Below are 9790 nucleotides of genomic sequence, written 5' to 3'. Positions count from 1 at the left end.
TAGGGGGCGTTAACGCCCACGTCGGGAATCACTGGTCTAAATCATAGTTTAACAACCTTTTTTGTCCCATCGCCTCCTTCTTCAGAAATTTTTTTCTCCCAACGCCCCCCATCGCAATCCAATCCATAGGATCCTGTGTTATGCCCGTAGCTTCTACCGCCCCCTAGGGGGCGTTAACGCCCACGTTGGGAATCACTGGTCTAAATCATAGTTTAACAACCTTTTTTGTCCCATCGCCCTCTTCTTCAGAAGTTTTTTCCCCCGACGCACAATCTAACCTATAGGATCCTATGTTATACCCGTAGCTTCTACCGTCCCCCTGGAACATTCCATCGCCCCCAAGAGGGCGTTAACGCCCACGTTGGGAATCACTGGTCTAAATTATTCGAAATGGTATTTGCAGCAAGATTGATTAAATTTATAGATCACAATCTAGCCAGAGCCGAGCAGTTTGGTTTTAAAAGAGGTCATGGCACAACAAATCAACTCGTGAGGGTTGTGGAATGTCTTCAAGAGGCTAAAAACTATACAAAGACTATGCTGTAGGAGCTTTTTTAGATTATAACAAGGCATTCGATTGCATTTGACACGAGAAGCTCCTACTGAAGATGATCAACAGAGGTTATCCCTCGATAATCATAAAATTTTTGCGATCATACTTACTTTTCAGAACATTTCAGGTCAAAATAGGAGAAGCATGTTCTTCCAAAAAGTGCATTAAGGCAGGAATCAATCAAGGATCAAACTCAGGACCTATATTACACAATATTTTTATGAATGATTATCCGCAGGTGGCTAAAGGAATTTTATCTTTATATGCTGACGATGTCCTTATAATGATATGCACAGATAGGATAGCTTCTAAGGCTCTTAGCAACCTCCAGGAGCTGATGGAAGAAGTGGAATACTGGAATTTAGTAAATAGAGCCAAATAGATGTTTCAAAGTGTGTTTTTATGTGGCTGACAAATAAAGAGATTCCACAAAATTCTTACTTGTTTATTGATCATCAAGCGATTGACCCAATCAAGGATGTCCACAGCATAGTGACTAAGTACTTAGGAGTATACATAGACACTCGCCTAAATTTCAAATATCATGTCGAGCAAGTGATAAAAAAATCCCAAATTGCAATGGAAAGTCTCCTCCGTTATTGCTACCCAAAGTGACATGTATCACTAAAGAACAAGAAAATTATGTATGAACAAATTATCAGACCTGTTCTTACATATGGTGCACCGGCTTGGGCTTTCGCTCAGAAAAGCAATATTTACAACCTCCAGAAACATCAAAATTATATTCTCAGGAGATTCACAGGGGCTCCAAAATATTTCAGACTAACCGACCTGCACGCTGATCTTCAAATTCCATCCTTGTACAAATATATAAAGAAACTGGCCAAAAAGTACTTTGAGAAGCAAGAGGCTTCAGAAGTGGATATTATCAGCTCAGCATCCAACTACCCAGCTGAACAGAAATTAGCACAGCTAAGACCAAAGAATATCTTGGTTACAAATTTTAGAAAGGAATTTTAATTGTCGTAGAACAAGCAATAATGGTTAATCATACTGAAGTTATGATTGAAAATGCCTTGTATTTTTATTAATAATGTTCCACAGCATAGTATAGATAAATATTACTATAAATAAATTTCATCAAATTTTTGTAAAATGCTGGAAATGATGGAAATGTTAATCACTACCGGTCAATTCCATTTTTAGCGATCTGTAACATCACTTGAGCGATCTGTAAATGTGCCGCTTAGTTCATTTAAAAAAAAAAAAGGTTTGAGGGGCAAAAGGCCACAGCAGTTAATCCCCAGGGCCACATTCGGTCCGCGGGACAAGGGTTTACCATACATGGCTTAGAGGGTGGGTCACAATGAATTTATTAAAAATTAAATTTGAGCTCTTAGTCTTCAAATACCATTGAAATTGACAGAAAATTATATATATATATATATATATATATATATATATATAATAACATATAAAAAGTATCTTCTTTCGTAATTTTAATTTTTTTTTTAAATATTTTTTGCATTAAAAAAATCAGTTTTTTGCTGACGTTGGGGGCGGGGTCCGTTTTGCTGATTTTTGTTGACAAGAATGGAAGGGGGTCAAAAATGGCTAAAAATTCGCTGACGTAATACTTGAACGGCCTCAAAAAGTGAAAAGAACCTTAACAGAAATGAGGGAGGTAACCTAATTTTTTTCAGGAACCAGCTTCTCTAGAGCAGTCGTTCTCAACCTTCGGAAGTTCGTGGCCCGGTTGAATTCTTTATTTGAGTGGGAATGACCAGCTTATAAACACGACTAATGAGAAATAAATGGGGCGAAATGAAACGATGAATCACTGGCGGCCCGGTTTGATTGATGTCAGGTTCCGGGCCGCGGACCGGCGGTTGATAAACAGCTCTAGAGATCGGTGGCAGCTTTTGAAAGTGCGAGAAAGGAGGCGTGTTGTGATGAATTAAGCATTTGAAAGCAGAGTTAAATAGCATTTCAACACTGAAAGGTATTGCATTTACCTGTGCTTATTTATCCACTCGTGCTTTCCCTTCAAAAATATTTTCATTGGTGAAAATTTCCAGGAGTGAAAATAATAAATCTGTGATCGTCATAACAGGGCCGTCTTAAGAGCATCATGGGCCCCCGGGCCAAGTGATTTTTCCGAGGGCCTACCAGGGAAATTCCCGAAAAATGCAATTACTTATGGTTTTCTTGAGACTTTTCTTCTCTTGAGGTCCCCGGGCCGTGACCGAGTGGGGCCCATGCGTTAAGACGCACTGCGTCATAATAAATCTGCCATAAAAAATGCCGCCTCCTGCCTTGCGCCAGCCCTGAATAGGGATTATCGTTATATTGGGAGGCAGACCATCATCATAGCGCATAGCCATATATATAGTGTTCTTGATACAGTTTCGAAATTGTTGCTGTTTTAGTACCACCGTTGGTATTTATTTGCGACCAAAAAAACAGTGTAATTAATAGCTTAATTAATAAAATTAATTTAGATGTCCCCTCCCCCCCCCCCCACCTTCGTAAAAGTGTACGCTTTTGTATACTACAGTGCGGACAAAGTGTCCCCTTACAAATGTCAAATGGAACAAAGTATGTTTGAAGTCGTGTTGAAATGAATAAATATTCCTGCAAATATCATTCAACATATCTGAATTTGTATTTTTTATTTTTATTGCTAGCGTAGTAGAATGCAATGTGGTACAACTATGTGCAACTGTGGTACTAACAATGTGGTACTTTGAAGTACCACGTCAATTAATTCGCTGTATACCAACTAATTCTTAGATTTTTTTTTTGATTAATAAGGCTTAGTTAGAATTAAGGAAAATTAACAGGAAAAACACACGCTTACTTTTCAAAATATTTTAATTCTGCATAAATTTAGCGACGCATTTTATAAGTACAAAAACAAAATAAATAAAGGAAAATAATAGAGTCATTGCTTTATCTAGTCCGCATTGGTTTTATATACATAGTCACAAATTTCCCGTTTCTCAGATATTGAAAGAACAACTCTTTCCGACATGATTTGAATGGAGTAAATCCATTGAGATGATAGCACTCGAAATGTAATGACAGCGAGTAAAGACAAACACTGTAGAAAATTTTTTCTTGGCAACCTTGAATAAACCGCTGTAGTACGTTCATTGTACGCGTCGTATCAATAAATCCGTTTCTTTGAATAAGTTGATTGTTTCGGTCCCTTCCCACCTTCAGGTATTCAGCGTGATTTCTAAGACATCCTTACCATGCCATTCTTTATTCATTAAATCATTTGCTCTAAACTATTGTTATGCTGACCGATAATAACAGTGGAATGAAAAGGATAAACCCTCAACTTCTTTTGAAAAAAAAAAGCAAAGTGATGGTAGAAGAAATGTTGTTGAAATTCTTGGAAATGATGCATTGACTTTGTAGACATCCAAAGAATATTTGGCATTATAAAGAGTTGGAGCTAAAATAGTTTTTTTTCCATTGTTTCCCTATACGGAACATTTGTTCACTGAAGATTTGCGGCACTAAGCGGGGTTGGCACTACAACGGGGTTCAACTGTAGTTGGAGAAGGAAGGACAACCGTAATCGGACCCGACTATGGGACAACCGTCAAAATGGGTTCCTATGTATGAACCTATTCATTTGTGTATGAGTAGGGTTTCATTTATATATTTATACTTGAGTATCCAAATAAAAAAAATATATTCTGCGATTACGATTAAAGAAATTTAGTGCATTCAAAAAAATGTAATGGATCACAAATATTACAATATTTGTTTAACGGTTATTTGTAAAAATAACCTCATGTATATATTATAATTAATTGTTGAAATTCAATTATTTTCCAATCGGACCTCGCAACCAGTGTTCGTCAATGATAGATGCGTGATTCACGCTTCAAAATTCAACATTACTCCTCCAAATTTCGTTGAGGTGTAAAAGTACTCCTTCGAATGTTAGGCAGTTTTTTTAATAGATTTATTTCTCATTGATAAAAAATACATTCTTTTTAGAAATAATGCCGTTCTAATTTCGGAATGGAGTAAAATTACTCTTCCAAATTATTTAAAAAAAAGATAGTTTTTAAAAGCAAAAGGATGCATAATAAGAAATTTAATACTGAACCTTTTTAATCAAAAATATTTTCACAAAAATTCAGTAAAACATTTCTAATAAATATAATAGCGTTGCTGCTAAGAAATATATAAATATATATTTTCAATTTAATTCAATTTTTAATCCAGTTCAAGATACGTCATAAGATACAATTGTACATAATAAGTCGTCAAGAGGCCGCGGCCTGTACGGCTGACCGTAAACAAAATTATATTCAATACAAAATTATATTCAATAAACTAATAAAATAAGACAACCATAAGAGTATTATTTATGGGCATTGTATATATATATAATATTTTATCATCTATATATATTTTTTGTAATTGCATTTCCAATTGGGGGTTTTTTTTTTTTTCAAGCCGAGCAAAACTCAGGTCTATCGCCATGGGCAATTTACTACCTTGTGAGTAGTGCCGGAAGTGTAAGTATGTGTACCTAACAGTCTAAGTGCGTATCTAGTGTTGTGTATGATTTTTCCGTGCTGCCATCTATATCTCAGAAGTGAAGTGAGTGAAGTGTAATGACTGAATATTTGTACTGTTTGTAGGACTGTTGCTCTCAGTGGCGAGACTTTTTAACGGGGAGATCGGCTCGCATTTGCGCCTTGAAGTTGGGAACCACAGAAAACCAACTTCAGCCGACCACCACTGTGGTGACGGTGGGGCTCGAACCCGGGTCCCCGCGATGAGACAAAATAACAGTCACGAAACAGTGCCAAAGTACGAATGTTTCAGCTCCCACACAAGCTGATAACAACCCTTCATCAGACTCAGACTATGATCGTCTGGCACGAAATGCGATATTTTGGGATTGTCTCACGGTGTCTTTGTGCGCGACTTCTGATAGACAATGAAGTTCCTTGCTGTCCTTCCCCCCGTTGCTGTCAATGGACAATGTCGCCTGTCTTGTATATATTATATATATATGAGTGTTTATATGCTTGTATATATATTTTGGTTATACCCGTGATGGTTATAGTGCCGGACTCGTGATGCGAGGATCCGGGTTCGAACCCCACAGTGGTGGTCGGCTGAAGTTGGTTTTCTGTGGTTCCCAACTTCAAGGCGCAAATGCGAGCCGATCTCCCCGTTAAAAAGTCTCGCCACAGAGAGCAACAGTCCTACAACGGTAAATCATTCAACCATAACACTTCACTCATAGTTAGTAAAACTGGGGGCAGAGGACAGCACTACACATAACAAGCATTACACAGAAAACAAACTTTACGCCAGGTTGCACTACACGTACACGCACATTCCCGCATGTACCGATTCGTTGGGGGGGGGGGTTCCGCGGGGGGGGGGTGCATGTGTGGTGTAGCAGTAGTAGGTAGGGCCTCCAAAAAATGGCTCGGGGATCCATGATGTTCTTAATTCAGCCACCTCGTTGGGCAATTTGCCTGTTGTGGCGTTGTATTTGTATTTGTATATGATTATATATCTTATATATGTGTGTCTATAGTTATTTGTGGGCCCCCTTCGTGGCCTGCTGGCGACGTGCGTATGCACCTGCCCATGTAACCTCAACTTTTTGTCTTCTTATCCGCTGGTGGTCTTTTGGTGTTTAGTGCTCCGGATATTGCATCGCTCTTCCACCATGGCCCAAACCCTCTGGGTGACCAGCTTACATCCCCTATGGGGACAGAGCGGGGGCCATGGTCGGTTTCGGGTCCCCGTGATGCGAGTCCGTCACTATGACCACTTTCAATTGGGTTGCTGTATTTTTGAAATATATGACATCCATGTTTGTTATGGGCATCTTTTTATCAGCCACCTCGTTTGGCATTTTGCCTGTTGTGGCGTTGAATTGTATTTTCATTTGTATATAAACTAATTCCTCTAGTCCTGCAACTTTTCAGTCCCTTGAGGCCACAAAGTGTTTGTTTGTATTACATGACTGTGTATTTGCGTATTATATATGCATTGGTATTAGTGTATGGTGTATCATATGTTTGAAAAAAAAATTGTGTATCACATGTTCAAATTTGTGTATCATATGTTTGTATTTGTGTATCATATGTTTGTCTTTGTGTATTATATGTTTGTTTTTGTAAAATAAATAAAAACGATAACATGCACTGCTCGTAATGTAGAAAACACTAAATACAAGTTTTAAATTATTATCTTTTACGAAAAATCTGCACGTACTATACATTGGAATCAAGACCGCCTATTTGAGGAACATTTTCCTATTTCATACAAAATTCGTCCAAGGTTTTGAAGGTAATTTCCCCCAAATAACAAAAGCGAGTGTCCCGGAAAATTTATTGGGAGTCGGACACATCTGAATTTACAAGGAAAGAAAAAGGAATGAAGAAAAAGTGACTCCTTTTTGGTTTTTCTCACGGCGTCTACTTATACATACTACATATACAAACATTTGCTCTTTGAAACAAAGCAGCAGTAAGATGGAGTGGGGGATGGAAACACAAAAAAAATAGAGTGTGTTAAATATATTTTTCAAAAAGCGGGTAACATAGGGGGCGCTACGGCTCCGGGATTTCCAAATCGATTCCAGGGCTAGACGACTGCAGTGCTAATTCCTACTTCACCTCTTTCTCTCTCTCTCTCTCACTTTGTACATCCCTATCTTTTAGTAAGGTATAACGTCGTCTTCGTTGTCGCCGTCGGTGTTTCTTTTTCTTCCTGTGTATAGGACTTAAGGATTTTTGCTACCTAACCACCAAGCCATCGTTACTGCTATCACCAGTCATTTCGCGCGCAGAAATGTTAGAACTGAGAGAAGGTGAAGTAAAAAACAAGAGAGGGATCGCGAACTTGTTGTCCGATGGCTGACACATGACACTGTCGCTCGGATATTATCATTACGGCTGCTCGAGCTGTGAGGTGAGTGAGAGATAATAAACAAATATATATATATACATATAAAAATTTATATATACAATCGAAATATCAGAATCGAAATAATGAAGTAACGTAACCCTTTAGTACATACTTAGCTGTGTTGTTACATCCACATCAAGCGGTGGTGTGCGTGAGAAATGCATGCGTAAGCGTACATTATGGGCATTCCTCTGGAAGATGTTTGCTTGTTTGTTTGTTTGTAGAGGGCGGGGAGTCGATAACACAATCTCCAATCAATGGGTCAAGAAGACATCAAATATTTATAATTTGTACATCAGTAATAATTCCTGGAGAACTGTTTCCGCCCAGTCTGACACGAACAGAATTACACACTATATTTATTAAATAATTAAAAATTATTTCGGTGCAATTTTTTTATCCATTTAACAGTTTAAATCTGTATATTTTTGAGATATCGATGCGAGGAAAAATGAAAAACACATGTATATAAATTTTTGGGTTTTTTTTTTATAAAAACGAACGCAAATTTTTGAGGATAGATTCTGCACTAAATATATAGAAAATTAGAAAATTATACCGATAACTTTTTCGGATGAAAAACAATGAATATAAGAGAGAAATATTTTTTTGGCATCTCGTGATTTTTCCACAATTAAATTCTACAGTTTTGACATTTTCTAACAAGAAAAGAACGTTGGAATATTGAACCGCATAGAATTATCATGGAAGGAAATGTCAGGAGTTGGACTGATCCCAGCAGACATGTAGAGACAGAAAATAATCGCTCATGGCCTTGACCTAAACGAGAAAATACTACAAATCAGATATTTTTTGGTGTGACCATCTATAGCCGAAATTTGACGTCTCAAGCTTTGGACTGTCAGACTTTTTGTAAAGCCTTACTTGAACAGGACTGAAATACACATTAAAAGCGCCTGGTTACTTTCAAATGACCAACTCAATAAAAATGATCGATCTTTTTACTAGCTTATTTAACATTTACAGTGGATTGACGAGTATCTCGCCTCTTTAAAAGCCTCTTATTTTAGCATTGACAAGTCCAGATATTTTTTATATCTCAATGGAACACTTCTCCCTATAATCCTATAATCCCTACTCTTCACCTGCGGAAAATCAGAATAAAAGGTTACTTTATTAAAAAAAAAGGGGCGTTTTGAAGGTGGTTTTTTTCGATTTCTGCTGTGCCTCAAGAGAAATTCTCTTGCAAATTCCGAAACTATTATAGTATTTTTACACGTAATCAATAGAAACAAAATCATTTCTATGTTAGTATACAATGAGTAATGATTTTGAAAGGTAATAAATTACTTTAGAATGCATTCCTTGAAAATTTGTGTTTTTTTTTTCTTTTGTGATTTCTGTAATTGCAAATTTAAATTCCTCAAAAAGTATTTTTTTAGGAAGTATTTTCATGAAATTTTTCATAGTTTTTCTTATAATATTATTTATGCAATAAACGAAGAACTTGAATCTTATGTATAATTTATCATTTTGCAAATTTTTAAAAATAAAATATTGAAATTATTTTGAACACAATCATGTTTTTTTTTTTAGAAAAATTGATGTATTTGTAAAAAAAAAAAAATTTAGTTTATTTTAAAACTGTTATTTTCTTTGCACAGAGACACATCGTATATATCATAATATATGCAGTAGTGTAGTTATTTAGTTATCCGTGTGAAATGCCTTTGGTGTAAATTTTGAAATTTGAATAATTTCAAGAAAAAAGTTTACACACGTAAGCTTTAAAAATTTATGAAAAATTTCAAAATATTTACTGGATTTTCTAACTTCATACCGCAAATAAAAACCACGTGCTTTGTAAACGCTGAGTTTGAAAAAATGCCTTAAAAGTTAATCAGGTGTTTTGATACATAATTTATATTTAAAATAAAACTATTGGTAGATCTTGTTTTACTTAGAAAACTATATGAATCTGTATCCTTTTTGAAAATCGGGACAAAAATGAATATAATAAATGCAGTTGAAAACAAAATAAATTTCAAATAGTTTATATTCAGAAATGGATAGCTAAAATTTCTGTGAAATATGGTTTAGAATATTTTTAATCCTCTATGTACGTTTGAAACACTGTAATTTTTTCTATCACTAGATATAAATGTAAATTTATTATAAAAATATTTAAAAAAATTATATTAGAACAACTGTTGATATATCAAAGTAATAGTTAATAGATCAAAGTAATAGTTAATAGATCAAAGTAATAGTTAATAGATCAAAGTAATAGTTAATAGATCAAAGTAATAGTTAATAGATCAAAGTAATAGTTAATAGATCAAAGTAATA

At 35.8% G+C, this 9790-nt stretch overlaps 1 protein-coding gene across 1 annotated transcript in view; it reads left to right on the top strand.

Annotated features, from left to right (window-relative positions):
• Positions 1-7167: 7167 nt before the first annotated feature.
• Positions 7168-9790, top strand: part of LOC149078471 (glutamate-gated chloride channel-like) — a 146198-nt gene continuing 143575 nt past the window's right edge. Inside the window, exon 1 of the mRNA XM_089240585.1 lies at positions 7168-7483. The gene's annotated coding sequence lies outside the window, so the exon portion shown is untranslated. The remainder of the gene's footprint in view (positions 7484-9790) is intronic.

This window comes from Pholcus phalangioides, unplaced genomic scaffold, assembly GCF_987345545.1.
Source record: "Pholcus phalangioides strain wild (caught in Gottingen) unplaced genomic scaffold, Ppha-v1.0 ptg000013l_1, whole genome shotgun sequence".
Taxonomy (NCBI): Eukaryota; Metazoa; Arthropoda; class Arachnida; order Araneae; family Pholcidae; genus Pholcus; species Pholcus phalangioides.
Note: the sequence above shows the minus strand (reverse complement) of the source record. Positions and strands in the feature narration are given on the sequence as shown.